The sequence below is a fragment of the Pinus tabuliformis genome, chromosome X, assembly GCF_031772625.1.
Source record: "Pinus tabuliformis cultivar Carrire ecotype Pingquan chromosome X, CPIR1, whole genome shotgun sequence".
NCBI lineage: Eukaryota > Viridiplantae > Streptophyta > Pinopsida > Pinales > Pinaceae > Pinus > Pinus tabuliformis.
In genome coordinates this window covers 796,830,154-796,839,750 of record NC_142308.1, presented here as the reverse complement: position 1 = coordinate 796,839,750, position 9,597 = coordinate 796,830,154, and the positions used below count along the sequence as shown (strand labels likewise).

Here is a 9,597-nt window from a genome sequence, read left to right as displayed (position 1 = left end):
GGAAAACATCATGGACTTTCACTGTCAAAGGCAATGCAAGTCGATAGGCCACTAGTACAATCATTTCAATAATCTTGAAAGGTCCACAAAACTGAGGTGCCATCTTGGCACATGATCCAATCCTCAAGGAGCTCTTATTGGGCTTGATGTGCAAATACACTTGTTCCCCAACCTGAAACTCCTTAAAAAACCTGTTATGATCTGCATAACTTTTCTACCTGTCCTATGCTGCCTTCACATTCTTCGTGATTACCTTCATTTCCTATTCCATATTTGCCAACATATTTGGTCCAATCAACACTGTGTTCATTGTATCACTAATAATGATGGGATTATTACAACTCCACCCATACAATGCTTCAAACGAACTCATCCTCAAAGATTCTTGGTACCCATTGTTGTAAGCAAACTCAACTGGTGGAAGATACTCTTCCCGCTTCTATTGCTGATGCATCACATACATCCTCAACATGTCCTCCAATTTCATGGGCTAACAAGTGTTGTTGCAACTACTTGAGAGGACATTAGACCTTCTCAGTGATTTTCAGCTAAAGTACAAATATTTACACTCAAATATGCATTCATGACCTATAACTCACATGTTTACCATATGTTGGACGAAATGTCTATTGTGTTCTCACTAGTTTAGGTCAAGTTTTGGCTTCAAGTTTGAATGATTAACATTGTTTCTATGAGAAATATGATTATGGAAAGCTACAAGAAGTTTTGGGCAATGGTATGGAGACTAGCCTAGAAAAGTGGCTCAGATCTTAGGACTTCAGGCACAAAACTAAGGATCTGAGGTCATAACTGCATGGAGCAAGGCTTGTGCGTGCGGTTGGAGGCTCACAACCACATGCAGACAGTGTCAAGGGTGCAATTATAGGTCTATGTTAGAGAAAAAGGGTTCTAGCTCAAGGATTGGTCACCTAGAGTGGTTCTTCAACCTCTCAGTGATCTATGGTTCCTAAGGAAGGTTATTAAGTCTCAGTTGTAGGCCCCACTTCCTTAACTAGAAGGTCAGGTCATGTCATAGTGGCAAGTCAGTTCACATTTACCTGAGAGGGCTTGTGAAAGCGGGTAAATGTGGGGTGGCATGTTACAATCACAGAAGATTGTCCCCAAAATAATTCACATACCATAGAAGATAAGTGCCTGAGATAGATTTGAATCTTGTCCTCCACAAAAGAGATACAAACTAGTTGCCAAGTGATGAAGTATAAATTCCAATATAGAATTGTTTGTTCATGTGAAGGGACATGTTCTTTGAGCAGGCTGACTTGTCTTCTGGAGCGCTTACTTGGTCAACTTGGAGACACAAAATCATACTTAAAAATTCAAATTTATTTCTTTTACATGTCCAAAAGGGACATGAAAAAATAAATTTTTCTTTTGACTCAAATACATTCCTTTTTACTTTTTAGAATATCATAAATATGAATACCGAACCTAGTTACAATTTCAACACCACCTCGCTTCACCAGGATTACAAAAAATATGTGCCCACCTAATCCTATACATAGAGACATGATCCCTCCAAACTCCTTTACTAACAAGCACAAGAGCAAACATCTCCCTTGTAGACATGACGCACCCATAAAGATTAACATAATTGACAATATGGGGGATAATTGGCTTTCAATTATTCTTATATCACCTGCACGACGTGGGTCTGCCACTCACCTAAACTTTGGATGACATCCCTGATGCTTACCTAAACTTTGGATGGTCTCACTGATGCTTGTCCAAGTATCGAGCGTCCAGGTTTAATGGCTATAAAAGAATTATTCACCAAGAGACCCCTTGTAATAACTTAGATCCACAATTCACTAACTGGTCAGTCTCAAAGTTATTATTATGAAAGACATGGAAGACCTTAAAGTCATCAAATTGAAAGAGCTTTTGAATTATGAAAATAAATGTGTTTAGTCTATTATTATCTTAACAAAAACCCTTTTATAAATGATTAATAAAAATGTGATATCTTTCACTTTCATTAATTTTTAATTTTTTTTTTTTTCTAAAACATTATAAAAAAGCCTTGATACAAGCCATAAACTTCTACTTAATTATTTGATGCTTTTTCCAAGTTCCCATGTCCAAAATGGACATGATAAAATAACTTTTTATTTTGACTCAAATACATTCTTTTTGAATTTTTACAATATCATAAATATGAGGACTGAACCTAGTTATAATTTCAACACCACCTCGCTTCACCATGATTACAAAAAATATGTGCCCACCTAATCCTATACATAGAGACATGATCCCTCCAGACTCTGTTACTAACAAGCGCAAGAGAAAACATCTCCCTTGTAGACATGACATACCCACAAAGTTTTACATAATTGACAAGATGGGGAATAATAGGCTTTCAATTTTTCTTATATCACCATATCACTTCACCTATACGACGTGGGTCTGCCGCTCACCTAAACATTGGATGACCTCCCTGATGCTTACCTAAAATTTGAATGGCCTCTCTGATGCTTACCTAAAATTTGAATGGTCTCCTTGATGCTTGTCCAAGTATCAAGCGTCCAGGTTTAATGGCTATGAAAGACTTATTTACCAAGAGCCCCCCTTGTGATAACTTAGATCCACAATTCACTAACTAGTTAGTCTCAAAGTTATTATTATGAAAGACATGGAAGACCTTAAAGTCATCAAATTGAAAGAGAATTTGAATTATGAAAATAAATATGTTTAGTCTATTATTCTCTTAACAAAAACCCTTTTATAAATGATAAATAAAAATGTGATATCTTTCACTTTCATTATTATTAATTTTTTTTTTCTAAAACATTAAAAAAAAGCCTTGATACAAGCCATAAACTTCTACTTAATTATTTGATGCTTTTTCCAAGTTCCCATGTCCAAAATGGACATTATAAAATAACTTTTTCTTTTGACTCAAATACATTCTTTTTGACTTTTTACAATATCATAAATATGAAGACCGTACCTAGTTACAATTTCAACGCCACCTCACTTCACCATGATTACAAAAAATATGTGCCGACCTAATCCTATACATAGAGACATGATCCCTCCAAACTCTGTTACTAACAAGCGCAAGAGCAAACATCTCCCTTGTAGACATGACATACCCACAAAGATTAACATAATTGACAAGATGGGGGATAATAGGCTTTCAATTATTCTTATATCACCATATCATTTCACCTGCACGACGTGGGTCTGCCACTCACCTAAACTTTGGATGACCTCCCTGATGCTTACCTAAACTTTAGATGGTCTCCCTGATGCTTGTCCAAGTATCAAGCGTCCAGGTTTAATGGCTATGAAAGACTTATTTACCAAGAGCCCCCCTTGTGATAACTTAGATCCACAATTCACTAACTAGTCAGTCTCAAAGTTATTATTATGAAAGACATGGAAGACCTTAAAGTCATCAAATTGAAAGAGATTTTGAATTATGAAAAGAAATATGTTTAGTCTATTATTCTCTTTACAAAAACCCTTTTATAAATGATAAATAAAAATGTGATATCTTTCACTTTCATTATTATTATTATTCTAAAACATTAAAAAAAAAATCCTTGATACAAGCCATAAACTTCTACTTAATTATTTGATTCTTTTTCCAAGTTCCCATGTCCAAAAGGGACATGATAAAATAAATTTTTCTTTTGACTCAAATACATTCTTTTTTACTTTTTACAATATCATAAATATGAAGACCGAACCTAGTTACAATTTCAACACCACCTCGCTTCACCATGATTACAAAAAATATGTGCCCACCTAATCCTATACATAGAGACATGATCCCTCCAAACTCCGTTACTAACAAGCGCAAGAGAAAACATCTCCCTTGTAGACATGACATACCCACAAAGTTTTACATAATTGACAAGATGGGGGATAATAGGCTTTCAATTTTTCTTATATCACCATATCACTTCACTTGCATGACGTGGGTCTGCCACTCACCTAAACTTTGGATGACCTCCCTGATGCTTACCTAAAATTTGGATGGTCTCCCTGATGCTTACCTAAAATTTGGATGGTCTCCCTGATGCTTGTCCAAGTATCAAGCGTCCATGTTTAATGGCTATGAAAGGCTTATTTACAAAGAGCCCCCCTTGTGATAACTTAGGTCCACAATTCACTAACTCGTCAGTCTCAAAGTTATTATTATGAAAGACATGGAAGACCTTAAAGTCATCAAATTGAAAGAGCATTTGAATTATGAAAAGAGATATATTTAGTCTATTATTCTCTTAACAAAAACCCTTTTATAAATGATAAATAAAAATATGATATCTTTCACTTCCATTATTATTATTATTATTTTCTAAAACATTAAAAAAAACCTTGATACACTCCATAAAGTTCTACTTAATTATTTGATGCTTTTTCCAAATTCCCATAAAAACAAAATCACCAAAACCCTTTACTTATAAGCCATTTCATGTACCTAACCCTAGTGAAAATAAACATCCCAAAAAATAAAGTGGGGTTCTAAATTTCATCAAGAACCATAGGTAACTCCCCCTTGCTGTGTATGTGTATTTATAAACGATTTATGCACCTAAGAATGAACAACCAAACAAACACAAAAGGTGGTGGGCCCACGTTTTGAACCGTCAACTACCGCATTGCTAAATTAATGAAAGGAGCCGAGAAGGAGGACGGGGACATCCGAAGGAACTAAAGGAGCAGCGGAGAAGAAGAAACAAGGAGAATGAAAAGAGCAGAAAGAAGAAGAAACAAGGAGAATGAAAAGAGCCACCGAGAATAAGATTGAGGATGGACATGTTTCGTGAGCCATGGACGAATAAAATGCTCGAAACAAAGCGTAGATTTTTTATTTGGCTGTAGCTGCAAAGGTAAATGATTGGTTTACTCTAAAGAAAAAGAAGAGGAAGTGCCATTGTTGAATTTTGAAGATTTGAAGTTGTGGAATGATCACAATGTCGGTGGCTGCCTCTGCAATTTACTTCTTGAATCTTCAAGGCGACGTTCTCATCATTCGCCTCTATCGCGACGATGTAGGGTTTGGGTATGTAAGCTTTTATTTCCCCTCTCTTGGTCCATTCGAAACCGTGAACTCTGAATGCTAATTGCCTTTCCTTCTGGGTCAAACGTTAGATATAAAAGCAAGATTTTTAAGAAAATGTTGAGCCCGTCCTTAGGGCTATTACCATTTCGATCCATCATGAGGGTTTCTATTAATTTTAGTAATTGGAAAGGATAGATGCACAAAATAGTGGCAGTGCCCATGATCCCTAGTCGTAATAGGTAGAGTCATAGATCCGTAATTGGCAGAGTCATAGATCAGAGAAATTCGAACGATAATTAACGGCACATGTCTATGAATTGCTTGTTGTGCGAATACCGCTGACCGAATTATATTTTGAACGGAGCAGATTTTGCTGGATGGTTCTTGAACCAACAATTTATGTTTCTGTAGGCCTAAATCCTCAAATTTATGCGAGATTTATTGAATGAAAGCCACTAGCCTTTTCATGATGGTAGAACCGTGTAGTGCTAAGCACCGGTTGAAAATACTTATAGAAAAGAATTATATTAGACACTAGAGAAAATATTTCTGTCATTTTCAATGGGACGTGGCTTGGGTAGAGAGAGTCTGATATGGATCTGGAAAGTGTATTTTACCAGCCAACGTTGTACTGTGGATGGCTAACAACTTTTACGATTTGGGCAAGTTTAGTTGTCATCTCCTAAGTTCGGTTCTTGTCGAAGGGTTTTAATTTTACTTTGTCTATACTGTTTACATTACTGCAAGAGAGATTCCAAAATTATTGTGAAAAACCTTGATCAGCAATAACTCGACACTGCTGCAACCATGGCCTTCATAAAGCTTTGCCTTGCTTGTTCACACATTACTTTTGGCCGATACTGCCTTAGAATGAAACCTGATATCTTTTATACAATTCAGAGATACCGACTGCAGCAACTGATTGTCAAACAAAGAAGATGATTTGAGTCCATGATTGTTTTTTCATGTCAGCATAAAGGTCGCTACAGGGCCTCTACAGGGAGGTTTTTCGTACAAGCCACTATGTGCCCAACTAGAATTTACAGTGTGGCCAGGGCAGAGGCCATTTCTAGCTATTGCCCTTTTAGCATAGTCACGGAGGCATGAGTCTCTAACTCTCACTCACGCAAGTTGAGTAGTTGGCTTCTTGTTTAGGGTGAAATTGTCCCTTACCATGTTGGTCCATGTTCTTCTCCTTAAATATAGTCTTAAACCTTTAATCTCCTAAATCCTCAAATTTATGCGAAATTTATTGAATGGAAGCGGCTAGCCTTTTCATGATAGTAGAACCGTGTAGTGCGAATCACCGTTGAAAATAAATGCTTATAGAAAATAATTATGTTAGACACTAAAGTAAATATTTCTGTCATTTGCAACGGTAAGTGGCTTGGATAGAGAGAGTTTGATATGGATCTAGAAAGTGTATTTTGCCGTACTGTGGATGGCTAGCAACTTTTACGAATTCACTTGCCCCCCTGATAATGTTGCATTCGCTTATGTCTCTACCACATCTTTCTCACAGTGGTGGGAGACCCACCCTTAAACCTTTAATCTCATAAAGGCTGCAACAGATGTTGCAACAATGATAGTGCTTCCATAACTCTTCCCAACCCTTGATGGTTATCCCAGTTGGCCCACAAAACCCACGTAGTTAGAGCATCTGTAAGGGTGGAGTGCACATTATGCCATCAATGGCAGAGCCCTAGGTTATTATGCCCATCAACAAGGTAACCTTCAATGTTAGGGAGGGCGAGCAATCCTGGATAGATCGGTTAATCCGACACGCAGGAACCATGGCTGTGAAGGTATGATTCTTCTGAAGTGAGAGACAAGGATAGTGCAAATTTAGTGGGTGGATAGTCTTAAACCTTAATCTCCTAAATCCATGTGAAATTTATTGAATGGAAGCAGCTAGCCTTTTCATGATAGTAGAACCGTGTAGTGTGAATCACCAGTTGAAAATGCTTATAGAAAAAAATTATGTTAGACACTGGAGTAAATATTTCTGTCATTTGCAACAGTACGTGGCTTGGATAGAGAGAGTCTGATATGGATCTGGAAAGTGTATTTTACCCGCCAACGTTGTACTGTGAATGGCTGTCAACTTTTACTAATGCACTTGCCTCCCCTGATAAGTTTTGGTCTTGCTAACATCATAGATGATCGACTAACTTTGTTTAGAACTATGAAGTCTACCCTGAACAATATAATATATATTATGGTAAAAGAGAAGATTATAGAGGGCTAGGCTCTTGGTTTCTACATCAACCTATGGAAGTGGGATATACACAGTTATATAGTTTTGTATGCAGTGTTGGCACAAATCAACCGGAGTGAATTCCTGACCATATATGACAAAACTACTGAATCAACTTTGCTTGGACTAAACTGTCATGCTTGCCATAAACACTTCGTTGTTAACTCAATTCACAATTAATTAATTCATTACTTTGCTTGGAATCTATTCTCAATCTGAAATTTGAACGTGGAAAGCATTACACGTGTTGGAATTGTCCACCTCAGAATGATTGTAGTCTCATTCATTTTTGTCTGCAAACAGTGTTTACTGTGTGGGTCGATGGTGTACAGTGACTATGAAAGGGTCTGTCTTAAGTTTATTTGTTCTTGATATTGACGTTTATTTAGAAAGAGCTTAGAGGGAGGTAAGCTTTGCCTCAATATTAAGATAAAAAATCTAAATCTTGGAAGGAGAGATTTAAATATAGTTATAAGACTTTTGAAAAATGATTTGGGAGACCGTTCATGGGAATTTTCAGGCCAAATCATCTGGATTAGAGAATCCATACAAAATTTGGACTCCATACATGTATGGACAACAAATAAATTGCTGACCTCCTAAAATGGAGGTTGAAGACTGCAGAGAATTATGCTTTTGGAAGGAATCAAAACAGAAGAATGGCAGGACTAATTGAATAGTTTGTCTGGGATAATTTCTTAAAGTTTCTTAGAATACTTCTATAATTGCTAACTTTCTATTAGTGATGTTGAGGATTTTAAAAGGTAATATTTTTTATTGAGTTTCAATTCATTTTGAGCACTGATTTAAAAGAGTGTTTGTTTGCCAATGTCATTGCACCCTCATTGGAACCTCCATCTATCTCATAATAAATGGGTCACCTAAAGATGAGGTTCTCCTCTGACTCAATATCCTACAAATGACACAATTGACAAATCTTGTTAGACTGCAGAATGTGATGATCTGTCTCAATCTGTCAATCTGGACCTTGTGCAAGCAAATCTTGAATTGACGAAGAGGAATCCTTAGGCTATGCATTCAATGTCTATATGTATATGTAGGTCTGACAAAAGGCTATCCCTCTATGGCATGAAGTGCTTGGAATGGAATGTCATCTCAGGCCCAAGGCCATTAGGGGAAGTGGTCCAAGTGACCTGATGTATTGTTGGTGTATATTCTCTCTAATTACCCTGTTCAAATCCTGTATGGAGGGCTGGAGGTGACCAGGTAATTCAAGGAGTACTTGAAACGGAGATGGTGATTAATCCCAAACTGAACTGTCACTCTGGTGTGATGATTGTTAAGGGGTGTACCTGCCGCTTTGGGCTTTACAGCAATACACCCTTTTAAAAATAAGGACTTAATTTTCAAAGGTAGGATACAAAATGATGGTAATTTTGGAGATCTCTGTGGGTCAAACTTGGAGCAGTCGATGGCAGAATTTTACACAGTTCTGAAGCCATTTACGATCACATTTTGCATCTCCTGTGACAGACCTTGATATCTTTGGTGACAAACATTTTTCCCATCATTATCTAAGGTAGATTAAGGACACAAATTCTGAAGCATTCTTTGCATCAAATTGGGGCAAAATCTGAGGTAATCTAAGGTCTTTTCTATGGCATAATTCGGGGGTCTCCCCAAGGTACAAAATCCAAACGTTTTGGTAAATTTTTTTTGGATCCAAATGAGGAACTATGTCAAATCAAAACCTTCCACTTTCAAACTAGTTCTCTCCTTCGATCCATGTTCCGAGCTGGTGAACAATTTAACTCAACTCTTCCTGTACAACTTTTGTTTTGAACAAATAATTCAACAATTCATCAAATTGTTTTCTTGATAGGGAATTTAAAAGGTTGTGCTCAAACAAAATGCAATTCAGTGTCGGAGAATTAATGGCGATAAAGATTTAAAACAGAAGAATAAGAACACACAACAAAATCTGGAAATTTTATTGATGAACTAGAATTACCATCATTGTCCTCTCTGTTCTACTTTCTTCACTTCACCCCCACTTGTTTTCTAACTGAGAGGGTTTATTTATACAATTACAAAGAAGAATGGCTCAATCCTCAAAGGATGGATTCCTATCCTCCCGAAATAGATCAATCTAAACAAATTCTAATTATCCCTCTAATTCCTCAACCGCATACTATAACTAGAAATTTTCATTACATTAAATGGAAAGATAAAAATACCCGTTAAAAACCTCTTGAACAGGCTTAGAAAAATAATTGAAATGTAAACGGTTGTCCTGCAGCAACTCTTTATGTTTGCTACTAGAAAGTGTTAATGAACGTTATGCCTT

General features: G+C 36.7%; 1 long non-coding RNA gene across 1 annotated transcript; it reads left to right on the top strand.

Moving 5' to 3' along the window:
- Positions 1–4,646: 4,646 nt before the first annotated feature.
- Positions 4,647–8,077, top strand: LOC149142220 (uncharacterized). The gene is made up of 2 exons (XR_016264845.1): positions 4,647–5,032; positions 7,810–8,077. It is a non-coding gene; the product is annotated as an uncharacterized LOC149142220 (long non-coding RNA).
- The last annotated feature ends 1,520 nt before the right edge of the window (positions 8,078–9,597 follow it).